The following is a 14,403-nucleotide window of genomic DNA, read 5'->3' on the forward strand; positions in this document are numbered from 1 at the left end:
GGAATTAAGTTTTACAATCTTTTCCCAACAATGCTCCGAGTAGCTTAGCCGCTTTAATGAAGAGTCACTCAAACTTCACTTTGCTCTGCTCTCTGCCTTCTTGGCTTGTGGGTGTGGGTGGCCGCTAATTTTATGGCCTTTCAAATCTTTTAAACCAGAGCTAAACTCCTGCACAGATTGCGGATAATTTCTATCCGAATATATCATTTGATGCCTGTGGTTGTTTATGTTCTGCTTTATCAGTTTGGAGAGGCTTATGATATGTGACAGTGATGGTAGGCCAACTTATTGTTTGGTTTGGTCACGCATGTCATCGTGCAGATAAACTGTGATTGAATGAAAGTTGGTTTAGTTACGTCTATGTACAGCAGATTTGTGCATCTGATGATAAAAATAATGACATGGCACACCGTCAAAGGGGGGGGGGAGGCTACGCACGGCAGTAAGCATGATCGATCCGCGTACAGTAAAGGCAATGAGTCGGTTATTTGACAGATATCTATAAGCGTTTGCCTCTCATTTCTGACAAATTGATGAACAAAAATGTCTATTATGCTTCAGTTAATGAAACCCTCAATCAACAAAACTGCTTAAAGAATAATATTAATATCTTAATACCACCGATAAAACCACCGGGAGAGTCCGGTACAGCCTGACTCTGGACGGTAAAACTGACATAAGGGGCCCAATCTTGCACCCAGCGCAGTGTCTTTGCTATTTTAAGACCGTCCGGCGCCCGCGTTGTTTAAATAGCAAATGCACCTGCCCCCATCCGATGGGCGTGCTGGTCTTACAGGGAGGTGTGTTAAGGTGCATTCTGGGCATGCTGGTCTTACAGGGAGGTGTGTTCAGGTGCATTCTGGGTGTAATCCTATCTTGAGGCAGCGGGAAGTGATGGCACCATTGGCCAACAAAAACCTGGTCTAAAGTCAATAACGCAGCATTATATGATATGATCTCTCCTTCCTGCTTAGCAAATCCTCTGTCATAATAGCAATGCTCCAAGGTCCAAACGCGCCTGGCTTTTAAAGGGAATGGGAGATGATCTCTGATTGGTTGATTGCATGTTACAATCAAAACACACCTCTGATTAATGAAGACACTAAGTACAACCCTTTAGAACCATGCGCCCGGCGCACGAACCCTTTTTACCACCGTCACACTAGCAACAGTGGATTTGGACACGCCCTAAACACACCTTCACCAGGTGCTTCACGCCGTGCGCTTAGATGGTTAAAATAGGGCCCATGACCTCTTATTCAAGTTCATGTTCTGCTTTTTCAACTGTTTTGGTGAATTGCACAGTCAAAGAGGATCTGAAGTGCTATTTTTAAATCAATTCTTATTATTTTGGTGCTGGTGATTTTCCTGGGGCCGGCTAAAATGTCTTTGGGGGGCCGCCAACAATTCATCTATGTAGGAAAACCCTCTGAACCATACCTGCCAACATTTGGTTTTCAAAATCTGGGAGATTTGTGCGGGGGCATGGTGGTGCGTTGGTGGGCGGGAGGGGGTACTGTAAGTGTTAAGTATTATTTACATTGCAATATAAATGGAAAACTATACTTAATTTATTCATATTTATTTATATTTTTGTATGTGTATTTGTGTTGCAGAAACACTGCACTGCAGTTTTTAACACTGGTACAAACCCATTTAACACTGTGGTGTTAATACCCGTAAATGAAAACATAACTTTATTCTTAATATACTGAACAAAATTATAAATGCAACACTTTTGTTTTTGCCCCCATTTTTCATGAGCTAAAGTCAAAGATCTAAGACTTTTTCTGCGTACACAAAAGGCCTATTTCTCTCAAATATTGTTCACAAATCTGTCTAAATCTGTGTTAGTGAGCACTTCTCCTTTGCCGAGATAATCCATCCACCTCACAGGTGTGGCATATCAAGATGCTGATTGGACAGCAGGATTATTGCACAGGTGTGCCTTAGGGGTAGGGTCAGGGCTCATCCATGAAGAGAACACCTCTCCAGAGAGAGAGAGAGAGAGAGAGAGAGAGACCGACCTCAACACCAGTTACTGACTGGAGAATTCTTCATTTTCGAAGAATGCTCTGGCCTCAGCTCCAATGAAGAGATCCTCATTAGTCAGCTGGGGCTCTTGTCTGCAGGATACCTCACTGACAGGAGTATCGACAATCAATCTAGCTGGAACAATGTAGCCCAAGTATCTCTTGACCAGTCTTGTCATCTCACTATGTAGCTTATGGACCGTCACTCCTTCTGCCTATTGGTAGAACATGGGTAAAAATGAAATGTAGGAAAAAAAGATATTTACACTTTTCGTAATGTCTCCGCCTTTCATCCTACCTACCTGGAAGGCAGTGTTGAATGCAACCAATAGCTTAAAAGTGGCACTCAATAGAATTTTATCTCTGGATCATCAAGGTAGCCTGTCAGGTTCCTGATTTTAGCACTCCTCTCATCCTCATGACTGTTGAAGTAAGCCTGCGGAGCAGCCCATTGATTGAGCAGTCTTTGAATGCAGGTGTGGAGGCTGAGCCACCGTGTACTGTGGTATCTGAGCAGCTTCAGTTTATCTGTGTCTGTAAACTCAACAAACTCTTTATAGAGCTCACATCTCTTTGCACTGTACAAGGAAACACAAACACACAATGACAAGTAAATCCTTGACTTGGGCCTTGATGGCCTTGATGCCACAGCCTGTGGCAAGTTGGGCAAGGTGGCATGCAACCCACATCCTGGACATAAGGTTGACTAGCTTTTAATTTTGTGATGACTGAATGGTGCTTTCCTTTCATTACACTGCAGTTGTCAGAGTTGAAGGCCACCAGGTTATTCCATGGGATTCCTCTATTACTGTGATAATCAGACAAAAGCATTTGTGATTAATATACATACTAACATTCAAATGAGCCTTAAGTCCTCAGTACTCATCATGTCAATACACTCCCCTCAATGAGGTTGCCAGCTTCTCATACAGACTGCTGTGCCCACATTGCAGACTGGCATGTCAATAAATTTGGTGACCAACCTCAAGATTATTCTCATCATACACTCTTGCAAGTATGACAAGTTCAAATCGGGAAATTAACAGTCGCTGGTGGATGCCCAATTTTACCAGCCACTTATATTTTTTACCAGCCACTTTTTCCGGAATTCAAATTTATTTAAATATTTTTTATTATTAACACTTGTGGATTGTTCAAATTCACCACCCTTTCGTTATGTTCGTGGCTGAACACAGCCACTACTTTAAACTGCTGTAAAAATGTATCAGATAAATATTTTTTTTGCATAAATCTATTAATCAACCCCAGTCCTGATCAAAACTACTATTTAAAAAAAAAAAAAAAAAAAAATCTGGATTTTAACTCTTTAATTGCCAAATTCATAAATGATGTCACAGATTTGGGGAAAAAAAAACACAAAATTACTGATTTTCCATATAAAATGTGATTTTTTTACCTTTTATCACAGTCTTGGACATGTCAAAGATTAGAAACAACATTGGTTTTGATGCATTGTTAGTTTTTGTGCAGGATCAGATTTTAACTTTTTCTCCCTAATTTACTGTTCGTGGCTGAAAACAGCCACTACTTTAAACTGCTAAATGTAAAAATGTATCAGATAAATATTTTTTTCAAATTTCTTTTGCATATATCTATTAATCAACCTCAGTCCTGATCAAAACTACTACATTTTCTAAAAAGAAATCTGGATTTTAACTCTTTAATAGCCAATTTCATAAATGATGTCACAGATTTGGGAAAAAAAAACACACAAAATGACTGATTTTCAATATAAAATGTGATTGTGGACTGGATTTTTTTTTACCTTTTATCACAGTCTTGGACATGTCAAAGATGAGAAACAACATTGGTTTTGATGCATTGTTAGTTTGTGTGCAGTTAGATTTTAACTTTTTCTCCCTCATTTACTGTTCGTGGCTGTTTTTGCCCCATTGACTTCCATTATAACCACATTTTTTGATTGCAAAGCCATGACACCGTATAATCATGCATTTTTGATTGTTGGTGGTTTTCCCTGTTGGGAAGAGGTAAAATGTGTAATTTTTACTGTTGATAACCAGGTGGCACCATTAATCATTTAGATAGGCCTATGCAAAAAAAAGCTTAGATTCTGGATTGTACATGGAGTTATATGGAGTATAATAGCATATTAAAGTGTGTGTGAGTGCGTGTCTGTGTGTGTGAGAGAGAGTGAGAGTGTGGGAACTCACCTTGATGCGACCTGAGAAAATCAAAACATGCACCTCAGCTCTCAGTACTACATTGAGTAAACTAAACAAAGTAAGTGTATTTATGCATCTGCTGCCTTTTGATGTCGAGAAATGCAGACTAAACAAAAACAAAGTGAGTGGATTTCAACACTTGCATGCAAGCCTGCTGGTCATTTGATGGTGAAAAGAGCAGCAAGCAACATGAGAAAGGGCTTGACTCGTAGGGAAGTTTTAGATGTCATTATGCAGCCTGATTCCTCCAGCGAGCTGGAGGATGTATCGTTGTCTCCCTCTGACACCACAGACTCAAGAGAGTCCGATCCTGATTTGGATGTGCCACCCTCATCATCCTCTCTAGCTTCAACTGAAGGCGAGGATGATTCGGAGGATCCTGGATCTGGGTGGATTGGAAGAAACGGCGAAGTGTGGTTTTCTACCAACGCGGAGACAACTCCCTTTCTTCAGCCAGCAAGAGGCGTGACTCCAGGGCCGACCTGCTATGCCATTGCAAGGGTCCAGAACATTGATTCTGTGTTCAATCTGTTTTTTACAGAGGAGATGATTGACCTCATTGTCAGCATGACCAACCTCCATGGGCGCCGCACAATGAGAAACTGGACCGAGATGGACTCCACAAATCTCCGTGCCTACATGGGGCTACTGATTTTGGCCGGCGTCTACAGGTCCAGAGGGGAGTCCACACGTTGCCTGTGGGATAATCGCAGTGGTCGTGCGATTTTTAGAGCCACCATGTCCCTCTCAAGATTCCATGAAATCAGCAGGTCTCTGCGTTTTGATGACAAGCTGCAGAGACCAGCTTGCCATAGAGAGGATAAGCTTGCCCCGATCAGATCCCTGTGGGAAATGTGGATGCATCGCCTTCCCCTCCTATTCAACCCTGGCAAAGATGACACAGTGGATGAGCAGCTTGTGCCATTCAAAGGGAGATGCAGCTTTCGGCAATACATGCCGAAAAAACCAGCAAAATACGGGCTAAAAATTTGGGTGACTGCTGATGTTGGCACATCCTATGCCTGGAGGTGTGACATTTACCTGGGTAAGACAGGTAATGCTGCAGAGGTGGGTCATGGAAAGCGTGTTGTCATGGAGATGACAGAAGGACTCCAGGGTGTCACTGTCACCTGTGACAACTTCTTTACCTCCTACCCACTTGCTCAGGAGCTTCTGAAGAAAAAATAGCCTTGGTCGGGACGATCAGGAAAAATAAACCAGAGCTGCCACCCAACCTGGTGCAGGCTAAAGGACGACCTGCCCTCTCCACCGTCTTCGCCTTCACGAAGAACACCACGGCTGTGAGGTACATTCTGAAACGGGGGAGGAATGTGATCCTCATCAGTACAAGGCACCACGAAGCAGTGGTGACAGAGGGACCAAAAAAGAAGCCAGAGATAATCGCAGATTACAACCGCTGCAAGGGAGGTGTCGACAATCTAGACAAGGTTTGTGCCATTACACATTTGTTACTACATGATTTGTTACTTGAATTCATGTGCTTGGTAGGGATAAATGTAGGAGATACTGTTTGTGTTTTGACAATGTTTGCATGATTATTCTCATTGTCATGTGCAGCTTCAAAAATACTTACTAAATCTGTACTAAATTCTTTTCTTGTTCTTTTATTTTTTTAGGTTGTCGGCACCTACAGCTGCAGAAGGAGGACCAATTGGTGGCCACAGACGTTATTTTTCAATATGGTGGATGTCTCGGCATATAATGCATATGTCATCTTCACAGCTGTGGATCCCTCCTGGAACCAGGCGAAGCTGTTTCAGAGAAGGCTTTTCCTAGAAGAGCTGGGAAATTCTCTGGTCTCTGCAGCAATACTGAGGAGAGAGCACCTCCCTCGTGCACCAGTTGCTGCTTCGCTGGTGAGAGAGATTCAGTCTTCTGCAGCTGTCCCTCCAGACACAGATCCACAGACACCAGCAGGCACCAGGAGCTCAGAAGGGAAGAGGGGAACATGCAAGTGGTGCACAGGACAAAAAAAAAGAAGAACAGTTAGCACTTGCATCCGTTGTGGTGGGCACACTTGCAAAGAGCACCAAGTGATATGCTGCAAGTCCTGCTGGAAAGATTGAAAATACACACACACACACACACATACACACACACACACACACACACACACACACACACACACACACACACACACACACACACACAGTTTGTGGTTTGTTTAATTGTTTAGTTCTTCATCCATCCTCAACTCTTGAACCATTGTTCAGTTTATTTGAAGTTGTTGTTGCATTTTGGTTCATAATAAATTGTTCATAAATCTGATGCAGATGCTGAGTAGATTTTTTTTTTATTACAATGGTAATGATTAATGGTGCCACCTGGTTATCAGCAGTACAAATTACTAATTTTACCTCTTCCCAACAGGGAAAACCACTAAGAATCAAAAATGCATGATTATATGGTGTCATGGCTTTGCAATCAAAAAATGTGGTTATAATGGAAGTCAATGGGGCAAAAACAGCCACAAACAGTAAATGAGGGAGAAAAAGTTCAAATCTGATCCTGCACAAAAACTAACAATGCATCAAAACCAATGTTGTTTCTAATCTTTGACATGTCCAAGACTGTGATAAAAGGTAAAAAAAAATCCAGTCCACAATCACATTTTATTTTGAAAATCAGTCATTTTGTGTGTTTTTTTTCCCAAATCTGTGACATCATTTATGAAATTGGCAATTAAAGAGTTAAAATCCAGATTTTTTTTAGAAAATTTAGTAGTTGATCAGGACTGAGGTTGATTAATAGATGTATGTAAAATATTTATCGGATACATTTTTACAGCAGTTTAAAGTAGTGGCTGTTTTCAGCCACGAACATAACGAAAGGGTGGTGAATTTGCCCACGGTGTACTGTTGGGTTTTGGAAAATTTTCAAAGCATTTTCCTAAAATATATGTTAAAATAAGATTTGTCAGTGAAAATCATTCCATTTGCTGTAACACGGAAAAAGTTATGGCCAAATTTAGACTCAAAATTACCCCTTAGTGGCTGAAAACATCCCCAACAGCACATAAGGGTTAATACATATTTGAACTTTACCGATTGCATAGAGCAGATAGCCTTTATTGCCCCACTCTGCTCCTGGGGTCCCGTCTTCGCCAGCTGTATGGCAGTGCATTTGATATGAGACTTGCGTCACGACTAGCGCTGAAAACCAATCAAATGAGTTACAACAAAAGTGCATTATTGTTACTTAGCAACAGCATTCTTTGACAAAAGCTTTCCACCCCGCCACTTTGAAAAAGTAGCTGCCATTGGCTGGTGGCGGGTGCTAATCCCCCACCCTGAAGGCTAACGTTACCACATTGTAAATCTAGCATTACTAATCAGATGAACTTACCCTTGATGAGCTGGTTTTGGTCCTTCCAGGGGAATATTTCCTGGCGATGGCAGAATCAGGGAACATGCCTGCCACACTCGCAGTGATGTCGTCACAAAACGCAAAAAGAAAAAAAAAAAAATTGTGCTACTAACATTGCCATCTTGAGTTCAGCTTGCATCACATTTTCTGCCTCTGTCTGTCCTTTCATGATGAAGGATGAAATCGCCCTTGTGCCCTTATGTGCCTCTTCTGCACGATGGTGCGTCTGTGTTTTAATGTGCTGGGTGATGTCATTTTTCCCGCTGCGCGCTACATTAAAATCAATGCGACAAATCTTACGAAAAGCGTGGAGGTTGTCGATATGACTAGGTAAGATGCATGTCAATTGTTGCGCCCAACCTAATTGAAATGTACAGCTATATTTGGATTTCTTTGCGGGAACACCACCTTCACCTGCCATCTTTATTGGCTCGCTTTCGGGTCTGAACTTTCCGCGAAGCTTGCGAGATCAACTGCGCAACTGGGTTACAGGTTACCAGGTTGAGGATTATAGGTTGCCAGGTTGAGGTCACAAACGGGTTGAAAATTGTAGGTGTGTGGATTGTGTGAATAGGATGCGGCAACTGGTCAACATTAGACAAACATATTGGTCCGATTATTTATAAAGGAGTTTGGACCGTGCAAATTGGCACGGAGTGTTGGCAGCTATGCGCTGGACTCCAGAGATGTAGGTCGGTCTCATGTATCTGTTGTTTTAACAGCATGGAGGCCATGAAATATAGTGATTGAAAAGCTTTTGAAGCAGTGATTACAGCGGTTCCAGTGGCGTGTTTTATGTGTGTGTGATAACACATCTGAGATATCCTCCTGTGTCAAGGAGAGAAGTGTTGCTCTGACTTTGACTGAGGTCACTCCGCTCGCTTGCGTCACGGAAACTAAATGTGTTATCAGTGAACAGCGACCTTTTAGAAAACGTGTCTGGTTTGTAATTCACCTGACTGATGTAACTGGCGCTACCCTCTCATCATTCTGCACGTCTCCGCCCTAAAAGCACCGACTGATGGTTTACTCTGGTGTCACGCGGCGACAACACACTTGAGCTGAAGCGCTGTGATGCTGTTTTAACCCTCCTGTTGTCTTGGGGTCAAATTTGACTCATTTTCAAAAAATCTCTGTATCAAAAATGTGGGTTTCTTTCAACAAATTGTCCAAAAACAATAGCGTGGATGGTTCCATACAACGTTCTTTAGTGTAAAATAAATGATCAGTTCACTACTTTCATTGAATGTGGGTGTTTTATAAAATTTTATATCATTTGAAAGTGTCAAAAATTCTGGAAAAAGCTTCAGAAACGTAGCGAAAAAAATCTACCCTGACAAAAATGTCCTTTTTCGACATTACAGATGTCGACAAAGAACAACTAAAATGTTGACCCAGAAAAACAAAAAGGTGCATGGTCGAACAGGAAGACAACACAAGGGTTAAACATTGATAGTAGGGTTAGATTGACTATCAGGCTGTTTTTTGGCAGTTTGCAGATTATCTGTGTTGGCGTAGATAAAGCACTGTGATACTGTTTTAAACATGGATAGGTTTTTTATGTGTCAGCGTTTTATTTGCCTGATAACCGATGAAGGGTAGTGTTGTCTTCCCGTCAACCTTGAACTTGTTTTTTCTTTGGTTGCCGTTGGGTGACAACGTTTTTGTCACTTTTTTCGATGCTTTGGATGCTTTTTTGAAACGTTTTTTTTCTTTTCTTTTTTAATGCTTTTTAAAATTCATGGTCAATAAACCTAATATATATGACATTGTACATCATTTTTTGAGTAAAAGAAAAAGCAGACCTTATGAATGATTTTGACTAATAGTTAAGATGAGAGGATGTTGAGTGGATCACAGACTGGTTTATGTCAAAGTTTAATGAGACAAAAAATAAATAAATGAAAATGCTATAAAATTAAATAAAACACCAAAATTCAAAATTTTATGAAAGTAATCAATTTGACCTGAGAAGAATGTTGCATGGGTTCCATACAACATACATCCATGTTATGTTTGGGGCAGCTTGGTTGAAAGAAACCCATATTTCTGATATAAAAAAAACTTTTCATTAGCAGGTCAGATTTGACCCGTGGATAACAGAGGGTTAAAAAGTGTTCTACTTTGGCTCTGCTCCAGCTCTGTGTCTGTCCCTCTGCTCCGGTTTCACTCCCCACTGAGTCTGACTTAATGCCCCCCCCCCCCAACAACACTATCTGACTCTCTGTTACTGGGGATTATGGTCAGAGTTTCTCAATTATTTAATAATTGCTTAAAGCTTTTGAACAAAGTTTTGTGTTGGAGTTTGTAACATTCAAAAATCTTAATTTTGACTTCAAAAGTAGTTTTAGTCGTGCAACAGAAAGCTCAGTCCCCATAAATCCACCAGAGTTTAGAATGCCAACACAAAGAAAGAGGAAGGGGACGGACATCCGGCCAAAAAGAGGGATTACCGGCAGAATTTCCATCAGCAACGTAGAAATCCCAGAAGTGGAACTTCGTGGATATATAGACTACTTGTAAGGTCTGGCAATGCGAGACTAGTAATCAATAAAACCAGATTTATTTGGCAGGTTTTTAATGCACTAACAACACACACAGATTAAAATCCAAGTAAATTTGAAATCGGCAATGTTTCTTAATCTGAATAAAATAAGAATCTAAACCTATAAGCCAAGCGTTAAGCTCCAGTAGGAAGTATACCAGTTATTTTGTTCCTCAGACAGCGAGTTTTTTTGGCTTCTGCTCTGAACACATATTGCCACTTGAAGCGGAATGACCTATGTGTCATGTCGCTTCATTTCTCGCCTCGGGCACCGAGATACAGAGACCAAGTCATCTGATTCAAAGACAGTGGTGTTTAAAGTATCAGTAGGGTAGTAGTCTGGGTACACTCGTTTCTGTCTAACCGAGAGGAGAAGATATCAAAGGATGAGTTAAACCCACCCCTCGCGGCTTCGGGATCAGAGGGGTCGAGCCAGGAAGAGGCCAAATGAGCGAAAGAGGAAAGAAGAGAGGAGGGAAGTGGAGGGGAGAACTTATTTTGGGGGTGGGGAAGATTTGCCATATTGTAGCGGGGCAGATGAAAGGATAAAAAGGAAGGGGAAGAGAAAGAGAGGGGAAATAAAGGCAACGTCTTAGGTCCTTAACCCTCCTGTTGTCCTTGGCTCAAATTTGACCAATTTTCAAAAAGTCTATATAGAAAATGTGGGTTTCTTTCAACAAATTGTCCAAAAACAATAGCGTGGATGGTTCCATATGACCTTCTTTAGTGTAAAATAAATGATCAGTTCACTACTTTCAACTAATTTGGGTATTTTAGGGTCCGTTCGGTATTTATGAAATGCACCACCGGAGGAAAATAGGGGAGGGTCATGTCTTTTTATTCTTTGTTGAGGGGAGGGTCATACAACATTTTTTAGTCCAGAGGGGGGGGGGGTTACCCAAATTTTGTATTCATAGAAACAGCAAAATTTCAAAGTAGCTTGTTTGGTGCATATTTTTCCATGTAACAAATTCTCCAAAAACAATAGCGTGGATGGTTCCATACGACCTTCTTTAGTGTAAAATAAATGATCAGTTCACTACTTTCAACTAATTTGGGTATTTTAGGGTCCGTTTGGTATTTATGGAATGCACCACCGGAGGAAAATAGGGGAGGGTCATGTCTTTTTATTCTTTGTTGAGGGGAGGGTCATGCAAAATGTTTTGGTCCAGAGGGGGGGCGGGGGGGTTACCCAAATTTTGTATTCATAGAAACAGCAACATTTCTAAGTAGCTTGTTTGGTGCATATTTTTCCATGTAGCTCTCAGTCTCGGCCCTCCTTCGCTACCAGATGGGTCTGACCCATGAGTTTGCTGGGGGGCACGGGGAGCACTGCCCCCTGGTGGCTGAAACGGGTAATTCCATTGTTTAAAAAAATGAGTGGAATAATTACATCTGGCGATGACTTTCTTAGATTTTTTTCTAACAAAATTGAAAATCAAAGGCCAGGTACTGATGAATGTCCGAATAATAATGATATTGAAACCACTCCGTTTATGCTATCTTCATTCTCCACAGGTTTTCATGAATTTGAGGATGTTTCTATTTCCTATCTACAAGAAATAATCACTCATCTCAGGCCTACAATCTGCTCTCTGGACATTATCCCACCTAAAAGTTTAATAGAACTCTTTGATACATTAGGACACAGTTTACTTACCTTTGTAAATAACTCACTTAGCCTAGGGATCTTTCCAGCTGCTCTCAAAAATGCCTTAGTATTTCCATCAATCAAGAAACCAGATCTCGATCCTTCTGATCTGAATAACTATAGGCCTATCTCTAATTTGCCTTTTATTTCAAAAATTTTAGAGAAAGTGGTATTAAATCAATTACACTCCTATTTAAGTGTACATTCTATATATGAGAAGTTTCAATCCGGCTTTCGGGCACTCCATAGTACTGAATCTGCACTGTTGAAGGTTTTTAATGACATCTATCTGACAACAGATGTTGGAGATTCCATGATTTTAATGCTATTAGATCTTAGCTCTGCCTTTGATATGGTGGACCATGATATTCTTTTGTCTAGACTCGAGCTGGATGTTGGTCTAAAGGGAACCGTTTTGAATTGGTTCAGGTCATACTTGACTGATCGAAGATTTTCTGTTAGTTTTGGCTCTACTACATCCTCTGCTGCTCCTCTTCGCTGGGGGGTCCCTCAAGGCTCAATTTTGGCCCCTACGCTCTTTTCTCTTTATTTGCTCCCTTTGGGATCCATATTTAAAAAATATGATGTGTCGTTTCACTGCTATGCAGATGATATTCAGATTTATGTTCCCATTAAACGGGTAGGAAAAAATTCACCTGAGCATCTGTCGGCTTGTCTAGACAAAATAAAGAAGTGGATGTCTACTAACTTCTTAAAATTAAATGAAAATAAAACGGAACTTATACTTTTGGTCCTCCTAAAAGTAGCCTAAATCATATCCCTGAAGCGTTTACACTCTATAAATACTTGTGTGAAAAATCTTGGTGTTTCAATAGATAGTTCTTTGAAATTGGATAAACAAATTAACTCTGTCATCAGCTCGTGTTTCTTTCATTTACGTATGCTGACTAAAGTTAAGCCGTTTCTATGTCCTCAAGCTTTTGAATGGGTGATACATGCATTTTTATCATCCAGACTGGACTACTGTAATGCTTTATATTACGGAATAAATTCTACAACTTTAACACGTCTTCAAATAGTCCAGAATGCGGCAGCGAGACTTTTAAAAGGCATTCGTAAATACGAACACATCACTCCAATTTTAGCTTCTCTTCACTGGTTGCCGGTTCGTTTTAGGGTCGATTTTAAAATTCTTTTATTTGTTTATAAGTGTCTTAACAATCAAGCTCCCCTCTATTTATCGGAGCTCCTAGAGCAATACACTCCTTCCAGGGATCTTAGGTCAGGGACACAGAAACTTTTATCCATACCACGGTACAGGTTAAAACACAGAGGTTATCGTGCCTTTGCCATTGCTGGCCCGACACTATGGAATAGCTTGCTCTTTCATATTCGCTCTGCTTCTGACTTGTCAGTTTTCAAGTCACTCTTGAAAACACACTTCTATTCAATTGCTTTTAATAGTGTTTAATTTGTTCTTAAATTTTTCTTGTTTTGTCTGTCGTGTGATATTCTATTGCTCTGTAAAGCACATTGGTCAGCTTGTCTGTATAAATAGTGCTGTATAAATAAACTTTGACTTGACTTGACAGATATTTTATAACTATCTTAGCTAAATAACACAAAACAACTAAATGGTGGTAGTTAATATATCTGATTTCATATACTGCTTTAGTAAAAAAAATATTTCCTGGCTAACGATGGGAGCAGCAGGACGTAAAAAACGAAGGAAGGAAGGATAATCACAGAGTCAACGTTCAGTCGGGATACTGTTTTTTTTCAAATGAAAATAAATTGAATAAAATAACCCAAAATTGAATGAAAATAGAGATCTAAAGTTCCCTTATGCAGGAAAAACCCTGTCTCTGAATCCTCGCTCATAGCTCCTCACAGATCCATCCTCCATCCTAGCTCCCCGAGGCAGGAATAAGAGCTTTGAGACGGCCTTCATGAAACAGGAGCCAGAACAACGAGGAGCGTAAGAATAGATACAGAAGAGAGAGAAAAAGCAAAGTGGGGACTGTGGAGGACAAATGTACAGTAAAGAAGTGTTAACGACCACAGTGGACGCCAGCCAAGGAAGAAAAGAACGTAAAGCTGTCTCCTGACAAGGTCTTTTATCCGTCCTTCTCCATCACGGGTCAGGACGTGACAGAAGAGGAGGAAGAAGATAAAAACAAGACTGACTCATCCCTCTGACTGTACTCGGGGGGGGGGATGAGATGAAAAACATCAAACTAGCTTCAGAGAAACCAATCTATGATTATACTAATTATGATTACATAACAAAATGTGGCTATTTATGCATTCAGGAGTGTCTTGAAATCGTTGCTTTAAGCTTGGTTTTACAATTAATATAAATCTGATAAGGGTGAATCGATTGCTTGTCAACTAATGAATTAATGTGCAACAATTTTTTATCTAACTTTAGCACCTCTCACTCTCTCTCTCTGTTCTTTCTCTAGCTCGCTCCACCCTGACAGAAAGTTGTATCTTTTCAGAGTTCTGCGCCCTCTTTCAACACAACCCCATCGCTGCAGCTCACTGAAAACCGAGAATATACTGTACAGACATTTCATACACCATTTGAACAATTTGTGTCTTTATCTGATAGTCATTGAC

At 40.6% G+C, this 14,403-nt stretch overlaps 1 pseudogene; it reads left to right on the plus strand.

The window, feature by feature from the left end:
• Positions 1-4,426: 4,426 nt before the first annotated feature.
• On the plus strand, positions 4,427-13,980 carry LOC114554927 (piggyBac transposable element-derived protein 4-like; annotated as a pseudogene).
• Positions 13,981-14,403: the final 423 nt, after the last annotated feature.

This window comes from Perca flavescens, chromosome 4 (genome assembly GCF_004354835.1).
Source record: "Perca flavescens isolate YP-PL-M2 chromosome 4, PFLA_1.0, whole genome shotgun sequence".
NCBI lineage: Eukaryota > Metazoa > Chordata > Actinopteri > Perciformes > Percidae > Perca > Perca flavescens.